This window comes from Mytilus californianus, unplaced genomic scaffold (assembly GCF_021869535.1).
Source record: "Mytilus californianus isolate M0D057914Y unplaced genomic scaffold, xbMytCali1.0.p SCAF_5, whole genome shotgun sequence".
Lineage (NCBI taxonomy): Eukaryota > Metazoa > Mollusca > Bivalvia > Mytilida > Mytilidae > Mytilus > Mytilus californianus.
Window position 1 is genome coordinate 42,232,156 of NW_026262701.1, and position 22,306 is coordinate 42,254,461.

Genomic DNA, 22,306 nt, shown 5'->3' on the forward strand with positions numbered 1-22,306 from the left:
CTACGAAATAACTGTGTACTCGGACCTAAGAGGTCAAATCAGGAAATATAGAATCTGTACTTTGGCAACTTCCCTGAATGATTTGATGGTGTCAATTTGTCAAATAGCATAAAACTAAAGGATTTAAACTTTTATTTGATAGAATTTCTGCAAAAATGACCAATTTTGGCATTATATGGCAAAATAAGCATTTCATAGCTTTTTCAATTTTGATGCATAAGTGGCATTCTGACTTTCTATCTGACAGGTTTTCATATGTCAATATTTGTGTTTCTATGCTTTAATCCAGTTGTGTTACTCATTTGTGAACTTTGAATCTACAGAAAAGAAGATTATCTCAGACAATATGTGCAAAATGTGTTGTATAAATGACCCTCGTCTAACGCCCTGTTTGGATCAAGTTAAATGTGAGGAGCTTGGTACATAAAAGTTGAAGTCCATCATAAATATCTCACTAAATTTGTATAAAAAGAACTTAACAATGTCTGTTGTACCTGTTTCATTTCACATAATATCTTTCTTTTCTTCTGTAGGATAGCATGTGGTTCAAATATAAGCCTGTTGAGACTAAAATTGCATGCAAGTTTTTCACTAAAAAGTGAAAAATCTTTGTATCAGACCATACTGTCTGCACAAAAAGTTGAATGCAAGAGTCTTTTTGTGCTCAGATTTATTGTATCATGTCACTTGAGTATAGAAATGATAGAAAAGACACAAATTTTTATTTCCTATAGCTTCAATATGCATTTTTAAATGTAAATATGTGCTACGGCCTAAATTGACCCTAAATTATTTTCAGTCTTACTTGGCCTAAGACCCTTTTAAACTAATATGATATGTTATTTGTAAGTTTTCTTTCCATTTAAAGTACATTAAATACATATGTAAGGATTATTTATAACCAAAAAGCTTCACAAATTTAAAATTGCTGGAAAATATTACATCTTCATGTAAGGCTCCCCTTCATTGGAAAACCTTTATTTTTAGGCACAGGCTCATATAGATTTGACTTTTGAATAATTATGCTAAGTCTGATATATCAAATGAGTACTCTATTGCTTTTAATACATGATATATTATATATTAAGGCATTTTAAAAGTATTTTTTTGCAAAATTTGAATTTTAAAAGCCCCAAATGTTGATAGTTGAAATTTTTCAATTTTAACGTCTAAATTTAACACGCAAAGTTGAATATAGAATTAATCATATTGTCTATAATATATATCCTATTGCCATGAAACTTTGTAAGCAGTCTTATAATTTATTAAGCTTTGGTCATACCAAGTTTTATTAAGATTGGTCAACTTTTTCTATCCTATTAGGTCCAAGTACACAGTTATCGTCCTTTGATTTTCGTTGTCCACGAATATAGTCCTAAGTGTGGACAGTGTGTTACTTGCCAATTTTTTTTATACCCCTTCCAAATTTATTTCTCCATGTTTTATGCCTCAAATAGCAAGTAAGGGGGTGAAATGACACTGTAAAAAAATTTGGGTCATGAATTTTAAAGTAAAGTAGTGATTTGGTCCAGCTGAAAAAGGGTTAAAAATTAGCACTTCGGAAGCTGTCAAAAGATTTCAAGACCCCCTTAACATAAAATTGTCCATATTTTGAGTTAGAGCCGATGAAGTTTTCTATAATTTTGATATAATTTGTCCCAAAAGTAGTACAACACACTGTAAAAATATTATTGAGAAAGCGCAGGTGGGATTTTTTTAATTTTCATTTATTGTCTAAAAGAAATGCACTACGAAATAACTGTGTACTCGGACCTAAGAGGTCAAATCAGGAAATATAGAATCTGTACTTTGGCAACTTCCCTGAATGATTTGATGGTGTCAATTTGTCAAATAGCATAAAACTAAAGGATTTAAACTTTTATTTGATAGAATTTCTGCAAAAATGACCAATTTTGGCATTATATGGCAAAATAAGCATTTCATAGCTTTTTCAATTTTGATGCATAAGTGGCATTCTGACTTTCTATCTGACAGGTTTTCATATGTCAATATTTGTGTTTCTATGCTTTAATCCAGTTGTGTTACTCATTTGTGAACTTTGAATCTACAGAAAAGAAGATTATCTCAGACAATATGTGCAAAATGTGTTGTATAAATGACCCTCGTCTAACGCCCTGTTTGGATCAAGTTAAATGTGAGGAGCTTGGTACATAAAAGTTGAAGTCCATCATAAATATCTCACTAAATTTGTATAAAAAGAACTTAACAATGTCTGTTGTACCTGTTTCATTTCACATAATATCTTTCTTTTCTTCTGTAGGATAGCATGTGGTTCAAATATAAGCCTGTTGAGACTAAAATTGCATGCAAGTTTTTCACTAAAAAGTGAAAAATCTTTGTATCAGACCATACTGTCTGCACAAAAAGTTGAATGCAAGAGTCTTTTTGTGCTCAGATTTATTGTATCATGTCACTTGAGTATAGAAATGATAGAAAAGACACAAATTTTTATTTCCTATAGCTTCAATATGCATTTTTAAATGTAAATATGTGCTACGGCCTAAATTGACCCTAAATTATTTTCAGTCTTACTTGGCCTAAGACCCTTTTAAACTAATATGATATGTTATTTGTAAGTTTTCTTTCCATTTAAAGTACATTAAATACATATGTAAGGATTATTTATAACCAAAAAGCTTCACAAATTTAAAATTGCTGGAAAATATTACATCTTCATGTAAGGCTCCCCTTCATTGGAAAACCTTTATTTTTAGGCACAGGCTCATATAGATTTGACTTTTGAATAATTATGCTAAGTCTGATATATCAAATGAGTACTCTATTGCTTTTAATACATGATATATTATATATTAAGGCATTTTAAAAGTATTTTTTTGCAAAATTTGAATTTTAAAAGCCCCAAATGTTGATAGTTGAAATTTTTCAATTTTAACGTCTAAATTTAACACGCAAAGTTGAATATAGAATTAATCATATTGTCTATAATATATATCCTATTGCCATGAAACTTTGTAAGCAGTCTTATAATTTATTAAGCTTTGGTCATACCAAGTTTTATTAAGATTGGTCAACTTTTTCTATCCTATTAGGTCCAAGTACACAGTTATCGTCCTTTGATTTTCGTTGTCCACGAATATAGTCCTAAGTGTGGACAGTGTGTTACTTGCCAATTTTTTTTATACCCCTTCCAAATTTATTTCTCCATGTTTTATGCCTCAAATAGCAAGTAAGGGGGTGAAATGACACTGTAAAAAAATTTGGGTCATGAATTTTAAAGTAAAGTAGTGATTTGGTCCAGCTGAAAAAGGGTTAAAAATTAGCACTTCGGAAGCTGTCAAAAGATTTCAAGACCCCCTTAACATAAAATTGTCCATATTTTGAGTTAGAGCCGATGAAGTTTTCTATAATTTTGATATAATTTGTCCCAAAAGTAGTACAACACACTGTAAAAATATTATTGAGAAAGCGCAGGTGGGATTTTTTTAATTTTCATTTATTGTCTAAAAGAAATGCACTACGAAATAACTGTGTACTCGGACCTAAGAGGTCAAATCAGGAAATATAGAATCTGTACTTTGGCAACTTCCCTGAATGATTTGATGGTGTCAATTTGTCAAATAGCATAAAACTAAAGGATTTAAACTTTTATTTGATAGAATTTCTGCAAAAATGACCAATTTTGGCATTATATGGCAAAATAAGCATTTCATAGCTTTTTCAATTTTGATGCATAAGTGGCATTCTGACTTTCTATCTGACAGGTTTTCATATGTCAATATTTGTGTTTCTATGCTTTAATCCAGTTGTGTTACTCATTTGTGAACTTTGAATCTACAGAAAAGAAGATTATCTCAGACAATATGTGCAAAATGTGTTGTATAAATGACCCTCGTCTAACGCCCTGTTTGGATCAAGTTAAATGTGAGGAGCTTGGTACATAAAAGTTGAAGTCCATCATAAATATCTCACTAAATTTGTATAAAAAGAACTTAACAATGTCTGTTGTACCTGTTTCATTTCACATAATATCTTTCTTTTCTTCTGTAGGATAGCATGTGGTTCAAATATAAGCCTGTTGAGACTAAAATTGCATGCAAGTTTTTCACTAAAAAGTGAAAAATCTTTGTATCAGACCATACTGTCTGCACAAAAAGTTGAATGCAAGAGTCTTTTTGTGCTCAGATTTATTGTATCATGTCACTTGAGTATAGAAATGATAGAAAAGACACAAATTTTTATTTCCTATAGCTTCAATATGCATTTTTAAATGTAAATATGTGCTACGGCCTAAATTGACCCTAAATTATTTTCAGTCTTACTTGGCCTAAGACCCTTTTAAACTAATATGATATGTTATTTGTAAGTTTTCTTTCCATTTAAAGTACATTAAATACATATGTAAGGATTATTTATAACCAAAAAGCTTCACAAATTTAAAATTGCTGGAAAATATTACATCTTCATGTAAGGCTCCCCTTCATTGGAAAACCTCCATTTTTAGGCACAGGCTCATATAGATTTGACTTTTGAATAATTATGCTAAGTCTGATATATCAAATGAGTACTCTATTGCTTTTAATACATGATATATTATATATTAAGGCATTTTAAAAGTATTTTTTTGCAAAATTTGAATTTTAAAAGCCCCAAATGTTGATAGTTGAAATTTTTCAATTTTAATGTCTAAATTTAACACGCAAAGTTGAATATAGAATTAATCATATTGTCTATAATATATATCCTATTGCCATGAAACTTTGTAAGCAGTCTTATAATTTATTAAGCTTTGGTCATACCAAGTTTTATTAAGATTGGTCAACTTTTTCTATCCTAAGAGGTCAAATCAGGAAATATAGAATCTGTACTTTGGCAACTTCCCTGAATGATTTGATGGTGTCAATTTGTCAAATAGCATAAAACTAAAGGATTTAAACTTTTATTTGATAGAATTTCTGCAAAAATGACCAATTTTGGCATTATATGGCAAAATAAGCATTTCATAGCTTTTTCAATTTTGATGCATAAGTGGCATTCTGACTTTCTATCTGACAGGTTTTCATATGTCAATATTTGTGTTTCTATGCTTTAATCCAGTTGTGTTACTCATTTGTGAACTTTGAATCTACAGAAAAGAAGATTATCTCAGACAATATGTGCAAAATGTGTTGTATAAATGACCCTCGTCTAACGCCCTGTTTGGATCAAGTTAAATGTGAGGAGCTTGGTACATAAAAGTTGAAGTCCATCATAAATATCTCACTAAATTTGTATAAAAAGAACTTAACAATGTCTGTTGTACCTGTTTCATTTCACATAATATCTTTCTTTTCTTCTGTAGGATAGCATGTGGTTCAAATATAAGCCTGTTGAGACTAAAATTGCATGCAAGTTTTTCACTAAAAAGTGAAAAATCTTTGTATCAGACCATACTGTCTGCACAAAAAGTTGAATGCAAGAGTCTTTTTGTGCTCAGATTTATTGTATCATGTCACTTGAGTATAGAAATGATAGAAAAGACACAAATTTTTATTTCCTATAGCTTCAATATGCATTTTTAAATGTAAATATGTGCTACGGCCTAAATTGACCCTAAATTATTTTCAGTCTTACTTGGCCTAAGACCCTTTTAAACTAATATGATATGTTATTTGTAAGTTTTCTTTCCATTTAAAGTACATTAAATACATATGTAAGGATTATTTATAACCAAAAAGCTTCACAAATTTAAAATTGCTGGAAAATATTACATCTTCATGTAAGGCTCCCCTTCATTGGAAAACCTCCATTTTTAGGCACAGGCTCATATAGATTTGACTTTTGAATAATTATGCTAAGTCTGATATATCAAATGAGTACTCTATTGCTTTTAATACATGATATATTATATATTAAGGCATTTTAAAAGTATTTTTTTGCAAAATTTGAATTTTAAAAGCCCCAAATGTTGATAGTTGAAATTTTTCAATTTTAACGTCTAAATTTAACACGCAAAGTTGAATATAGAATTAATCATATTGTCTATAATATATATCCTATTGCCATGAAACTTTGTAAGCAGTCTTATAATTTATTAAGCTTTGGTCATACCAAGTTTTATTAAGATTGGTCAACTTTTTCTATCCTAAGAGGTCAAATCAGGAAATATAGAATCTGTACTTTGGCAACTTCCCTGAATGATTTGATGGTGTCAATTTGTCAAATAGCATAAAACTAAAGGATTTAAACTTTTATTTGATAGAATTTCTGCAAAAATGACCAATTTTGGCATTATATGGCAAAATAAGCATTTCATAGCTTTTTCAATTTTGATGCATAAGTGGCATTCTGACTTTCTATCTGACAGGTTTTCATATGTCAATATTTGTGTTTCTATGCTTTAATCCAGTTGTGTTACTCATTTGTGAACTTTGAATCTACAGAAAAGAAGATTATCTCAGACAATATGTGCAAAATGTGTTGTATAAATGACCCTCGTCTAACGCCCTGTTTGGATCAAGTTAAATGTGAGGAGCTTGGTACATAAAAGTTGAAGTCCATCATAAATATCTCACTAAATTTGTATAAAAAGAACTTAACAATGTCTGTTGTACCTGTTTCATTTCACATAATATCTTTCTTTTCTTCTGTAGGATAGCATGTGGTTCAAATATAAGCCTGTTGAGACTAAAATTGCATGCAAGTTTTTCACTAAAAAGTGAAAAATCTTTGTATCAGACCATACTGTCTGCACAAAAAGTTGAATGCAAGAGTCTTTTTGTGCTCAGATTTATTGTATCATGTCACTTGAGTATAGAAATGATAGAAAAGACACAAATTTTTATTTCCTATAGCTTCAATATGCATTTTTAAATGTAAATATGTGCTACGGCCTAAATTGACCCTAAATTATTTTCAGTCTTACTTGGCCTAAGACCCTTTTAAACTAATATGATATGTTATTTGTAAGTTTTCTTTCCATTTAAAGTACATTAAATACATATGTAAGGATTATTTATAACCAAAAAGCTTCACAAATTTAAAATTGCTGGAAAATATTACATCTTCATGTAAGGCTCCCCTTCATTGGAAAACCTCCATTTTTAGGCACAGGCTCATATAGATTTGACTTTTGAATAATTATGCTAAGTCTGATATATCAAATGAGTACTCTATTGCTTTTAATACATGATATATTATATATTAAGGCATTTTAAAAGTATTTTTTTGCAAAATTTGAATTTTAAAAGCCCCAAATGTTGATAGTTGAAATTTTTCAATTTTAACGTCTAAATTTAACACGCAAAGTTGAATATAGAATTAATCATATTGTCTATAATATATATCCTATTGCCATGAAACTTTGTAAGCAGTCTTATAATTTATTAAGCTTTGGTCATACCAAGTTTTATTAAGATTGGTCAACTTTTTCTATCCTAAGAGGTCAAATCAGGAAATATAGAATCTGTACTTTGGCAACTTCCCTGAATGATTTGATGGTGTCAATTTGTTAAATAGCATAAAACTAAAGGATTTAAACTTTTATTTGATAGAATTTCTGCAAAAATGACCAATTTTGGCATTATATGGCAAAATAAGCATTTCATAGCTTTTTCAATTTTGATGCATAAGTGGCATTCTGACTTTCTATCTGACAGGTTTTCATATGTCAATATTTGTGTTTCTATGCTTTAATCCAGTTGTGTTACTCATTTGTGAACTTTGAATCTACAGAAAAGAAGATTATCTCAGACAATATGTGCAAAATGTGTTGTATAAATGACCCTCGTCTAACGCCCTGTTTGGATCAAGTTAAATGTGAGGAGCTTGGTACATAAAAGTTGAAGTCCATCATAAATATCTCACTAAATTTGTATAAAAAGAACTTAACAATGTCTGTTGTACCTGTTTCATTTCACATAATATCTTTCTTTTCTTCTGTAGGATAGCATGTGGTTCAAATATAAGCCTGTTGAGACTAAAATTGCATGCAAGTTTTTCACTAAAAAGTGAAAAATCTTTGTATCAGACCATACTGTCTGCACAAAAAGTTGAATGCAAGAGTCTTTTTGTGCTCAGATTTATTGTATCATGTCACTTGAGTATAGAAATGATAGAAAAGACACAAATTTTTATTTCCTATAGCTTCAATATGCATTTTTAAATGTAAATATGTGCTACGGCCTAAATTGACCCTAAATTATTTTCAGTCTTACTTGGCCTAAGACCCTTTTAAACTAATATGATATGTTATTTGTAAGTTTTCTTTCCATTTAAAGTACATTAAATACATATGTAAGGATTATTTATAACCAAAAAGCTTCACAAATTTAAAATTGCTGGAAAATATTACATCTTCATGTAAGGCTCCCCTTCATTGGAAAACCTCCATTTTTAGGCACAGGCTCATATAGATTTGACTTTTGAATAATTATGCTAAGTCTGATATATCAAATGAGTACTCTATTGCTTTTAATACATGATATATTATATATTAAGGCATTTTAAAAGTATTTTTTTGCAAAATTTGAATTTTAAAAGCCCCAAATGTTGATAGTTGAAATTTTTCAATTTTAACGTCTAAATTTAACACGCAAAGTTGAATATAGAATTAATCATATTGTCTATAATATATATCCTATTGCCATGAAACTTTGTAAGCAGTCTTATAATTTATTAAGCTTTGGTCATACCAAGTTTTATTAAGATTGGTCAACTTTTTCTATCCTAAGAGGTCAAATCAGGAAATATAGAATCTGTACTTTGGCAACTTCCCTGAATGATTTGATGGTGTCAATTTGTCAAATAGCATAAAACTAAAGGATTTAAACTTTTATTTGATAGAATTTCTGCAAAAATTACCAATTTTGGCATTATATGGCAAAATAAGCATTTCATAGCTTTTTCAATTTTGATGCATAAGTGGCATTCTGACTTTCTATCTGACAGGTTTTCATATGTCAATATTTGTGTTTCTATGCTTTAATCCAGTTGTGTTACTCATTTGTGAACTTTGAATCTACAGAAAAGAAGATTATCTCAGACAATATGTGCAAAATGTGTTGTATAAATGACCCTCGTCTAACGCCCTGTTTGGATCAAGTTAAATGTGAGGAGCTTGGTACATAAAAGTTGAAGTCCATCATAAATATCTCACTAAATTTGTATAAAAAGAACTTAACAATGTCTGTTGTACCTGTTTCATTTCACATAATATCTTTCTTTTCTTCTGTAGGATAGCATGTGGTTCAAATATAAGCCTGTTGAGACTAAAATTGCATGCAAGTTTTTCACTAAAAAGTGAAAAATCTTTGTATCAGACCATACTGTCTGCACAAAAAGTTGAATGCAAGAGTCTTTTTGTGCTCAGATTTATTGTATCATGTCACTTGAGTATAGAAATGATAGAAAAGACACAAATTTTTATTTCCTATAGCTTCAATATGCATTTTTAAATGTAAATATGTGCTACGGCCTAAATTGACCCTAAATTATTTTCAGTCTTACTTGGCCTAAGACCCTTTTAAACTAATATGATATGTTATTTGTAAGGTTTTCTTTCCATTTAAAGTACATTAAATACATATGTAAGGATTATTTATAACCAAAAAGCTTCACAAATTTAAAATTGCTGGAAAATATTACATCTTCATGTAAGGCTCCCCTTCATTGGAAAACCTCCATTTTTAGGCACAGGCTCATATAGATTTGACTTTTGAATAATTATGCTAAGTCTGATATATCAAATGAGTACTCTATTGCTTTTAATACATGATATATTATATATTAAGGCATTTTAAAAGTATTTTTTTGCAAAATTTGAATTTTAAAAGCCCCAAATGTTGATAGTTGAAATTTTTCAATTTTAACGTCTAAATTTAACACGCAAAGTTGAATATAGAATTAATCATATTGTCTATAATATATATCCTATTGCCATGAAACTTTGTAAGCAGTCTTATAATTTATTAAGCTTTGGTCATACCAAGTTTTATTAAGATTGGTCAACTTTTTCTATCCTAAGAGGTCAAATCAGGAAATATAGAATCTGTACTTTGGCAACTTCCCTGAATGATTTGATGGTGTCAATTTGTCAAATAGCATAAAACTAAAGGATTTAAACTTTTATTTGATAGAATTTCTGCAAAAATGACCAATTTTGGCATTATATGGCAAAATAAGCATTTCATAGCTTTTTCAATTTTGATGCATAAGTGGCATTCTGACTTTCTATCTGACAGGTTTTCATATGTCAATATTTGTGTTTCTATGCTTTAATCCAGTTGTGTTACTCATTTGTGAACTTTGAATCTACAGAAAAGAAGATTATCTCAGACAATATGTGCAAAATGTGTTGTATAAATGACCCTCGTCTAACGCCCTGTTTGGATCAAGTTAAATGTGAGGAGCTTGGTACATAAAAGTTGAAGTCCATCATAAATATCTCACTAAATTTGTATAAAAAGAACTTAACAATGTCTGTTGTACCTGTTTCATTTCACATAATATCTTTCTTTTCTTCTGTAGGATAGCATGTGGTTCAAATATAAGCCTGTTGAGACTAAAATTGCATGCAAGTTTTTCACTAAAAAGTGAAAAATCTTTGTATCAGACCATACTGTCTGCACAAAAAGTTGAATGCAAGAGTCTTTTTGTGCTCAGATTTATTGTATCATGTCACTTGAGTATAGAAATGATAGAAAAGACACAAATTTTTATTTCCTATAGCTTCAATATGCATTTTTAAATGTAAATATGTGCTACGGCCTAAATTGACCCTAAATTATTTTCAGTCTTACTTGGCCTAAGACCCTTTTAAACTAATATGATATGTTATTTGTAAGGTTTTCTTTCCATTTAAAGTACATTAAATACATATGTAAGGATTATTTATAACCAAAAAGCTTCACAAATTTAAAATTGCTGGAAAATATTACATCTTCATGTAAGGCTCCCCTTCATTGGAAAACCTCCATTTTTAGGCACAGGCTCATATAGATTTGACTTTTGAATAATTATGCTAAGTCTGATATATCAAATGAGTACTCTATTGCTTTTTATACATGATATATTATATATTAAGGCATTTTAAAAGTATTTTTTTGCAAAATTTGAATTTTAAAAGCCCCAAATGTTGATAGTTGAAATTTTTCAATTTTAACGTCTAAATTTAACACGCAAAGTTGAATATAGAATTAATCATATTGTCTATAATATATATCCTATTGCCATGAAACTTTGTAAGCAGTCTTATAATTTATTAAGCTTTGGTCATACCAAGTTTTATTAAGATTGGTCAACTTTTTCTATCCTAAGAGGTCAAATCAGGAAATATAGAATCTGTACTTTGGCAACTTCCCTGAATGATTTGATGGTGTCAATTTGTCAAATAGCATAAAACTAAAGGATTTAAACTTTTATTTGATAGAATTTCTGCAAAAATGACCAATTTTGGCATTATATGGCAAAATAAGCATTTCATAGCTTTTTCAATTTTGATGCATAAGTGGCATTCTGACTTTCTATCTGACAGGTTTTCATATGTCAATATTTGTGTTTCTATGCTTTAATCCAGTTGTGTTACTCATTTGTGAACTTTGAATCTACAGAAAAGAAGATTATCTCAGACAATATGTGCAAAATGTGTTGTATAAATGACCCTCGTCTAACGCCCTGTTTGGATCAAGTTAAATGTGAGGAGCTTGGTACATAAAAGTTGAAGTCCATCATAAATATCTCACTAAATTTGTATAAAAAGAACTTAACAATGTCTGTTGTACCTGTTTCATTTCACATAATATCTTTCTTTTCTTCTGTAGGATAGCATGTGGTTCAAATATAAGCCTGTTGAGACTAAAATTGCATGCAAGTTTTTCACTAAAAAGTGAAAAATCTTTGTATCAGACCATACTGTCTGCACAAAAAGTTGAATGCAAGAGTCTTTTTGTGCTCAGATTTATTGTATCATGTCACTTGAGTATAGAAATGATAGAAAAGACACAAATTTTTATTTCCTATAGCTTCAATATGCATTTTTAAATGTAAATATGTGCTACGGCCTAAATTGACCCTAAATTATTTTCAGTCTTACTTGGCCTAAGACCCTTTTAAACTAATATGATATGTTATTTGTAAGGTTTTCTTTCCATTTAAAGTACATTAAATACATATGTAAGGATTATTTATAACCAAAAAGCTTCACAAATTTAAAATTGCTGGAAAATATTACATCTTCATGTAAGGCTCCCCTTCATTGGAAAACCTCCATTTTTAGGCACAGGCTCATATAGATTTGACTTTTGAATAATTATGCTAAGTCTGATATATCAAATGAGTACTCTATTGCTTTTAATACATGATATATTATATATTAAGGCATTTTAAAAGTATTTTTTTGCAAAATTTGAATTTTAAAAGCCCCAAATGTTGATAGTTGAAATTTTTCAATTTTAACGTCTAAATTTAACACGCAAAGTTGAATATAGAATTAATCATATTGTCTATAATATATATCCTATTGCCATGAAACTTTGTAAGCAGTCTTATAATTTATTAAGCTTTGGTCATACCAAGTTTTATTAAGATTGGTCAACTTTTTCTATCCTATTAGGTCCGAGTACACAGTTATCGTCCTTTGATTTTCGTTGTCCACGAATATAGTCCTAAGTGTGGACAGTGTGTTACTTGCCAATTTTTTTTATACCCCTTCCAAATTTATTTCTCCATGTTTTATGCCTCAAATAGCAAGTAAGGGGGTGAAATGACACTGTAAAAAAATTTGGGTCATGAATTTTAAAGTAAAGTAGTGATTTGGTCCAGCTGAAAAAGGGTTAAAAATTAGCACTTCGGAAGCTGTCAAAAGATTTCAAGACCCCCTTAACATAAAATTGTCCATATTTTGAGTTAGAGCCGATGAAGTTTTCTATAATTTTGATATAATTTGTCCCAAAAGTAGTACAACACACTGTAAAAATATTATTGAGAAAGCGCAGGTGGGATTTTTTTAATTTTCATTTATTGTCTAAAAGAAATGCACTACGAAATAACTGTGTACTCGGACCTAAGAGGTCAAATCAGGAAATATAGAATCTGTACTTTGGCAACTTCCCTGAATGATTTGATGGTGTCAATTTGTCAAATAGCATAAAACTAAAGGATTTAAACTTTTATTTGATAGAATTTCTGCAAAAATGACCAATTTTGGCATTATATGGCAAAATAAGCATTTCATAGCTTTTTCAATTTTGATGCATAAGTGGCATTCTGACTTTCTATCTGACAGGTTTTCATATGTCAATATCTGTGTTTCTATGCTTTAATCCAGTTGTGTTACTCATTTGTGAACTTTGAATCTACAGAAAAGAAGATTATCTCAGACAATATGTGCAAAATGTGTTGTATAAATGACCCTCGTCTAACGCCCTGTTTGGATCAAGTTAAATGTGAGGAGCTTGGTACATAAAAGTTGAAGTCCATCATAAATATCTCACTAAATTTGTATAAAAAGAACTTAACAATGTCTGTTGTACCTGTTTCATTTCACATAATATCTTTCTTTTCTTCTGTAGGATAGCATGTGGTTCAAATATAAGCCTGTTGAGACTAAAATTGCATGCAAGTTTTTCACTAAAAAGTGAAAAATCTTTGTATCAGACCATACTGTCTGCACAAAAAGTTGAATGCAAGAGTCTTTTTGTGCTCAGATTTATTGTATCATGTCACTTGAGTATAGAAATGATAGAAAAGACACAAATTTTTATTTCCTATAGCTTCAATATGCATTTTTAAATGTAAATATGTGCTACGGCCTAAATTGACCCTAAATTATTTTCAGTCTTACTTGGCCTAAGACCCTTTTAAACTAATATGATATGTTATTTGTAAGTTTTCTTTCCATTTAAAGTACATTAAATACATATGTAAGGATTATTTATAACCAAAAAGCTTCACAAATTTAAAATTGCTGGAAAATATTACATCTTCATGTAAGGCTCCCCTTCATTGGAAAACCTCCATTTTTAGGCACAGGCTCATATAGATTTGACTTTTGAATAATTATGCTAAGTCTGATATATCAAATGAGTACTCTATTGCTTTTAATACATGATATATTATATATTAAGGCATTTTAAAAGTATTTTTTTGCAAAATTTGAATTTTAAAAGCCCCAAATGTTGATAGTTGAAATTTTTCAATTTTAACGTCTAAATTTAACACGCAAAGTTGAATATAGAATTAATCATATTGTCTATAATATATATCCTATTGCCATGAAACTTTGTAAGCAGTCTTATAATTTATTAAGCTTTGGTCATACCAAGTTTTATTAAGATTGGTCAACTTTTTCTATCCTAAGAGGTCAAATCAGGAAATATAGAATCTGTACTTTGGCAACTTCCCTGAATGATTTGATGGTGTCAATTTGTTAAATAGCATAAAACTAAAGGATTTAAACTTTTATTTGATAGAATTTCTGCAAAAATGACCAATTTTGGCATTATATGGCAAAATAAGCATTTCATAGCTTTTTCAATTTTGATGCATAAGTGGCATTCTGACTTTCTATCTGACAGGTTTTCATATGTCAATATTTGTGTTTCTATGCTTTAATCCAGTTGTGTTACTCATTTGTGAACTTTGAATCTACAGAAAAGAAGATTATCTCAGACAATATGTGCAAAATGTGTTGTATAAATGACCCTCGTCTAACGCCCTGTTTGGATCAAGTTAAATGTGAGGAGCTTGGTACATAAAAGTTGAAGTCCATCATAAATATCTCACTAAATTTGTATAAAAAGAACTTAACAATGTCTGTTGTACCTGTTTCATTTCACATAATATCTTTCTTTTCTTCTGTAGGATAGCATGTGGTTCAAATATAAGCCTGTTGAGACTAAAATTGCATGCAAGTTTTTCACTAAAAAGTGAAAAATCTTTGTATCAGACCATACTGTCTGCACAAAAAGTTGAATGCAAGAGTCTTTTTGTGCTCAGATTTATTGTATCATGTCACTTGAGTATAGAAATGATAGAAAAGACACAAATTTTTATTTCCTATAGCTTCAATATGCATTTTTAAATGTAAATATGTGCTACGGCCTAAATTGACCCTAAATTATTTTCAGTCTTACTTGGCCTAAGACCCTTTTAAACTAATATGATATGTTATTTGTAAGTTTTCTTTCCATTTAAAGTACATTAAATACATATGTAAGGATTATTTATAACCAAAAAGCTTCACAAATTTAAAATTGCTGGAAAATATTACATCTTCATGTAAGGCTCCCCTTCATTGGAAAACCTCCATTTTTAGGCACAGGCTCATATAGATTTGACTTTTGAATAATTATGCTAAGTCTGATATATCAAATGAGTACTCTATTGCTTTTAATACATGATATATTATATATTAAGGCATTTTAAAAGTATTTTTTTGCAAAATTTGAATTTTAAAAGCCCCAAATGTTGATAGTTGAAATTTTTCAATTTTAACGTCTTAATTTAACACACAAAGTTGAATATAGAATTAATCATATTGTCTATAATATATATCCTATTGTCATGAAACTTTGTAAGCAGTCTTATAATTTATTAAGCTTTGGTCATACCAAGTTTTATTAAGATTGGTCAACTTTTTCTATCCTATTAGGTCCGAGTACGCAGTTATCGTCCTTTGATTTTCGTTGTCCACGAATATAGTCCTAAGTGTGGACAGTGTGTTACTTGCCAATTTTTTTTATACCCCTTCCAAATTTATTTCTCCATGTTTTATGCCTCAAATAGCAAGTAAGGGGGTGAAATGACACTGTAAAAAAATTTGGGTCATGAATTTTAAAGTAAAGTAGTGATTTGGTCCAGCTGAAAAAGGGTTAAAAATTAGCACTTCGGAAGCTGTCAAAAGATTTCAAGACCCCCTTAACATAAAATTGTCCATATTTTGAGTTAGAGCCGATGAAGTTTTCTATAATTTTGATATAATTTGTCCCAAAAGTAGTACAACACACTGTAAAAATATTATTGAGAAAGCGCAGGTGGGATTTTTTTAATTTTCATTTATTGTCTAAAAGAAATGCACTACGAAATAACTGTGTACTCGGACCAGTCAGCGGGCTTGGGTTCACGTATTGCTTTTCTTTTTTTAAAGAAAGCAACTTGTTTCACTTTCTGCTCATCTACAAAAGTTGGTTTCAACAGTGGTGATGATGTAGACTCGATTTTTGATTTTTACTTTAAAATATGTATAGTAAATCAACTATCAAGACATTACAATGAGACAAGTTCTCCTTTGAATTGATACAAGTCATCTGCTAGCTTAGATGAAGGTCTATCTGGAAATTTCCTTGTAATCATGGGTTCCTTGTTAGTTTTCTTGTTGTTTACTGCGCGTATTTCACATTTTCTACGATATCTTGTATATCTGACATCATGCCAGGCCAATAAATGAACTCTCCGGCTTTGGTTTTGGATTTCACGATTCTTATATGTTTTTCATGAATAAGTGTCACAATTTCTTTGCGTAAGTTTTGTGGAATTATAAGCTTCAGTCCTTAATAGATTAGAAATATATGTTTTGTTATTTCTTAACTGCCTATACTGTTTCACTCCGTTTATTTTCGACTTATGAGTTTGAATGTCCCTTTGGTATCTTTTGTCTCTCTTTTAAGAAAAATCTGCAAAGTGGTTCGTCCTGGATGAAGGGCGAACATATGAATAAAATGTATATAGTGTAGGAATAGAAATTATGCCATGAAGCTGTTACAGTTAACATTCAGAAGACGTGAAAACTCTTCAATCGCGACATCAGATTTAACTTCTTGTCCGCTCGCATATGTCGACGTTTTCATAAATCATGTTCTAATATATACTACTGGGTGAACTATATTTCTAACACCAGTCACCCTAAGGGTGTCACTGTAACCCAAACGAAGACATTTTCTTTAGCGGAGAACGGACAATCCTAGTACGATACCTACATTAACTAGTAGCATCATATTAACGAGCTCTTCAGAAGGGAAAGTTTTTTTTGGACAAAATATTATAAAAACATCCTTGAATTAGAAAATCATAAAAAAATTTAAAATAAATTAACTCTCCGGCTTTGGTTTTGGATTTCACTATTCTTATATGTTTTTCATGAATAAGTGTCACAATTTCTTTGCATAAGTTTTGTGGAATTATAAGCTTCAGTCCTTAATAGATTAGAAATACATGTTTTGTTATTTCTTAACTGCCTATACTGTTTCACTCCGTTTGATAGTTCCTCTTTTTTTTGTGGCCATCCATCGTCGCTCGTTTTCTTCAACTGTTTCATCAGTTTCTGTATGTTTTTTGAACTGTTTCTCAGGTGATATAAGAAGAAGAGCATTGAACTCAATCCTGTTGATTTGTATATCAGTTTATTTATAGTATCTGATACATACATAGATTTTCCTGGCTTAGATTTAACTGTAATGTCATACTCCTGATGTTTTAATACTAATCTTTGTATTCGTGGTGGTGCATCATTCAGTGGTTTACTGAACATATTCTTTAGTTGCTTGTGTTCGCTTTCAACTTGTCTTTCGTATACATAATGATGGAATTTTTGGCATCCAAAAACAATAGCGAAAGTATCGTTTTCTATTTAAGCATATCTTTGCTGAGTGAGTTAGTGCTATTGATGCATAGGCAATAGGCTTGTCGTCTTGAAGTAAACTGGTATCTAAGCCTTTCGAGCTCAGCTTTCGAATAGAATAGGCGCATTTCTGGTCATGTCTTTGAGTTTATCAAAATATTGTCTTGTTCTTTTTCCCAGCACCTTTAATTTTTTCTTCTGACAGTATTCTCAATTAGAAAGAAATTTTCTGAGATAAGTTACAAAACCAACAAATGTTAATTTTTTTTCTTATTTTTGTTTTCCTTTCTTTTTCTGAACAGCACACACATTTTCAGGGTCTGGTTTCAACTCATGATTACTTGTTGTGTGGCCAAAATAATGAACTTCATCTTTCCTCAATTGACATTTTGATTTACTTAGTTTTGAATTGCAATGTCTTACCTTATCTAAAACATTTTTTCGTTCTCTCATCATGGATCTGTACTGTAGCTCTCCAAATGAGTATATCATCCACGATTACTTCTGCTCCTTCAATACTGTTCATGATTTCAGTCTCTTTAAATATTTCCGGAATTGACGTAATTCCAAAACGAAATGGTGTATTATGATAGCTTACTGCTGCCTTCATCTAGTTATAGATGACAAAATCCTGATGATTAATTTTACTAAAAACTTTAGTATTTGAAATATTCGCTACTACTTCCTCCACAGGTAGTGTTCTCGGTTGATTGCTTTGTTTAAGTCCCTCGGGTCGATGAAGATTCTTACATCTCTATTTGATATAACCTCGGTCACCATACTATTGACCCATGAGGTAGGTTCTTTCTGTCTGACAATTACTCCTAGTTTCAGTATACGGTCAAGTTCTAACTTGTTTCTACCTTAAAGCGAAACGTGCAGCTTCCTTGGTTGGTGTACCACAGTGGTACTGTTTGGATCTACGTGTACTTTATGTAAACCTGGTAAGTATCCAAGTCCAGCAAATAGATATGGATACTGTGATTCTAGGGCTTACACTCTTTTGATTAAGCCTACTTCTGTGCATGTCACAGCTCCTGATACTGATAACGATTTGTATTAACAACATGCAATTACACATGATATTTACCGCTAGACATTAAACTAAACTATTTCTATTGTAAAATACCGAAATTTCGTCTCTCTATTAAAACATTTGATGTAAAAAACCTTCGGACCACCACTTTTCGAGAACTCTGGGTAAACATCCATTCATTCTGATCAAGAAAGAAACTCACGACTTTTAAGGGAAGAGAGTAATTATAAACTATTAAGTGCAACTTACCATTACAACTGGATATAAGTATCATCACAATGAAGAACGCTGCATTTGATGACATTTTCATTCTAGACTGGCGTTAAAACCTGTTTATGTAAATAAATTGCTTATGTCTGATTGAAAAAAACTTAAAAATTGAAGAGGGCTGTATAATATAATTGAGAAAAGCAATCAATGACGACGGATATACTTGTCGTAACTACAATCCCGAATAAGACTTATCACTGGGTTTGTACTTAAATGAGAGACACAACGGGTGCCACATGTGGAGAAAGATCTGCTAACCTTTCCGGAGCACCTGAAATCACCCCCAGTTTTATGTGGGATTCGTGTTGCTTAGTCTGTAGTTTTCTATGTTTTGTTTTGTGTACTGTAGTTTGTCTGTATGTCTTTCTTTTTTAGTCATGGCGTTTTCAGTTTTTTTTTGACTTATGAGTTTGAATGTCCCTTTGGTATCTTTTGCCTCTCTTTTAAGAAGAATCTGAAAAGTGGTTCGTCCTGGATGAAGGGCGAACATATGAATAAAATGTATATTGTGTAGGGATAGAAATTATGCCATGAAGCTGTTACAGTTAACATGCAGAAGACTGAAAACTCTTCAATCGTGACATCAGATTTAACATTCTTGTCCGCTCGCATATGTCGACGTTTTCATAAACCATGTTCAAATATATACTACTGGATGAACTATATTTCTAACACCAGTCACCCTAAGGGTGTCACTGTAACCCAAACGAACTACGAAGCCATTTTCTTTAGCGGAGACCGGACAATCCTAGTACGATACCTACATTAACTAGTAGCATCATATTAACGAGCTCTTCAGAAGAATAGATTATAATACTAATTATATTCTTATTTATAGTTTTGACACATTCCTTTTTTCATCTACGTTCGAACAGACGTGTTAAAAAGTTCATTTAAACACAGAATAAGTCGCATACCAATCTTGGTACTCGTAATTTTAATATTTGTTCGACAAAATATCATGGGTAATGGGTTTTACTCTAGGTAAACCTTCAATAAGTATTACTTAACTATCTTATTTAAAGATCCTTATAATTAATTTTTCAAGTATAATTATATAAAATTAAACAAACTTCTTACCTGTTTGTTTTTCCAACAGGCACACCAAATACCCGGGAACGAATGAATAGTGTCTTGTCCCACTTTTTCAAATAACAGGTAAAAAAGTGAAGAAATTACGAGGGATAATCCGGCAGATGTTTGTAGGACAATTTGGAAGTTTAAATGTTAGACAATCGATTATTGTTTTTTATAGTAATTTATTTATGTAAGTGTGCATCAGATAATTACTGGTAATTAACCAACGCAACTTATAAAATTTATAATAAACATGGCGAACATTTGGTGTTTACATATTTTATTTTTATTTTGTGATATTTTGTTTAACTACTGTTAAAATTAAGGACAACATAATACAAAAACTATGTGTATTCTTACTTCATAGAAGATGAAAAAAAAATGAAAAATTGAACAAATATATATTTAGAAGTAATTGAAAAATCATAAAAAAAATTAAAATAATGTTCAGCTATGTCGATTGTACAGATGGTCAACGCAAAGACTGGAAAACTTCGGATCAAAGACAAGTCGACCTAGAGATAAACTTTTTTTGTCTGTATAGGGTTACATTTTGTCTCTGTAACTGGTGAACTAGCAAGGTGAAAAAACCAAGGACAGTGTGTCGGTCTAGTTTAGGACACGTTTCATATTCATTTACCATTAACATGTACTCGTCCTGAATGAAGGAAAAAGAAAAAAAAAAATGCGGCAATGTGTTTAAAACTTAAATTGCACTTGACTTTAGAATTATAATAAAATGTATCAATTTGCCTTTAGATGATATATTATTTAATCCAAAGTGCATTTTGACTGATGATGTATTCAACAATTCATATCTACGTTTATAAAACTTATACAAATGCTAGCATGTAAATGCAATAATTACTTTTAATTTGGTATTGTAAAACAAACAACAATTACATTGTGTATTTAAGAACAGTTAACATAATTAAATAATGCTTGACAATCTGAACTTTTGATGTGGGACTATCGGAACTACAAAATTGTGTTTTTAATTTCATTTGGGTATATCAGCTAAATTTTTAATATTTCATCTTATTCGTATATAATTATCTTTTATCAGTATCGTTGCACAATATTCAGATTTAATACTTTTTTCCTGTCTGCATAGAATCGTGAGAGTCGGAGGATAAAATCATTATTTTAGTTCGTAATAAAAAAAAATCCTGTCAGCATAGCTATATTGTTTAATTGTCAGTTTTTTACAATCGACTTTTTCTTTAATTGTAAGCCCCCGTCACAGTAGACCAAGACCATGAAGATCCCATTGCGATATATATATAATAAAAAAATAAGATCGCGGTTACATCGTGGTATAGTCGGCTTGAAAATTCAATATTTCATAGTTTCCAAGGATCGAGAATGGTCCGGAGAGGTCGGCTTAGCGACCCCGACAGTTAGGTGCGTCCCGTAACATTCGGGGAAACAGCCGATTTTGTCTAGTCGGATTACAGTCGTGACTATGTCGTGACAGATTCTGCTGTATCGGATCAAAATCGTAACAAAGTTCTGTGTTTTCTGGACGGTGTCCTGTTGAACGGGCATGATCTGGAGAAATTTTGACGATTGAGTGCAGATTGTATCCAGATCTTGCCGAATGCGAACCGTCTTTGTTCCGGAACAGTCCAGTTATAAATACGAAATTTGGCATCAATATCCACGTCGGAGTACCGACAATTACAGACTTCGATGCGATGGAGTCTAGACAAAGCCTTTTGTAATGCGGTACAGCAGACTGTGATAGGATTGTGTTCCGGTAGTACCTAATCATCCCGAATATGGCGATCTTTTTAATAGGACGGGACTATCACATGAAACGGGTTTCTAACGGATATCTTCCGTCAGCGTCGATTTACTGTCTGGTCATTGTCTGATCTCTGTCGGATTGCATTCGGCAGAATCGGGACGCTGTCGGGACAGATTCGGTCGTTTTTACCATGAGAAAGATACAAATGGGATAAGAATCGGATTGAGAACGGGATAATCGGGACAAATGCGGATGGAAACGGCTGAATTTGGACGCTTCTTGAACACTATCTGATTAATTGTTGTCGTGATTAAAGAAATGTTTTTACATTTTTTAATAAAAGTTTAAATTTCCAGCCACCATTCACAGGATCTTGATCAGACATTTTTTTATAAATTTTAATCGGGAATGGTCCTATCAAGGACGGCAGTAAAAATCGTGAATGTGTGACCCCGGCTTAACCCTTCTTCCAAGACCTTCATTACGATCTCAATACGAGTCTACTACGACAGAACCATGACTCCACTACGTTTCCATTCCGTTGTCACTGCGCTCTTCCTTCCTATCAATATCTTGACTTTTCCATTGAACACACCAGTTT

The 22,306-nt window shown here is 31.0% G+C and overlaps 1 long non-coding RNA gene across 1 annotated transcript in view; it reads right to left on the minus strand.

The window, feature by feature from the left end:
• The window catches only part of LOC127702237 (uncharacterized), a 61,510-nt gene extending 41,397 nt beyond the window's left edge, over positions 1 to 20,113 (minus strand). Inside the window, exons 1-2 of the long non-coding RNA XR_007982335.1 lie at positions 19,959 to 20,113; positions 18,858 to 18,937 (exon numbers count right to left, since the gene is read on the minus strand). This is a non-coding gene — a long non-coding RNA (uncharacterized LOC127702237). The remainder of the gene's footprint in view (positions 1 to 18,857; positions 18,938 to 19,958) is intronic.
• Between the last annotated feature and the right edge of the window lie 2,193 nt (positions 20,114 to 22,306).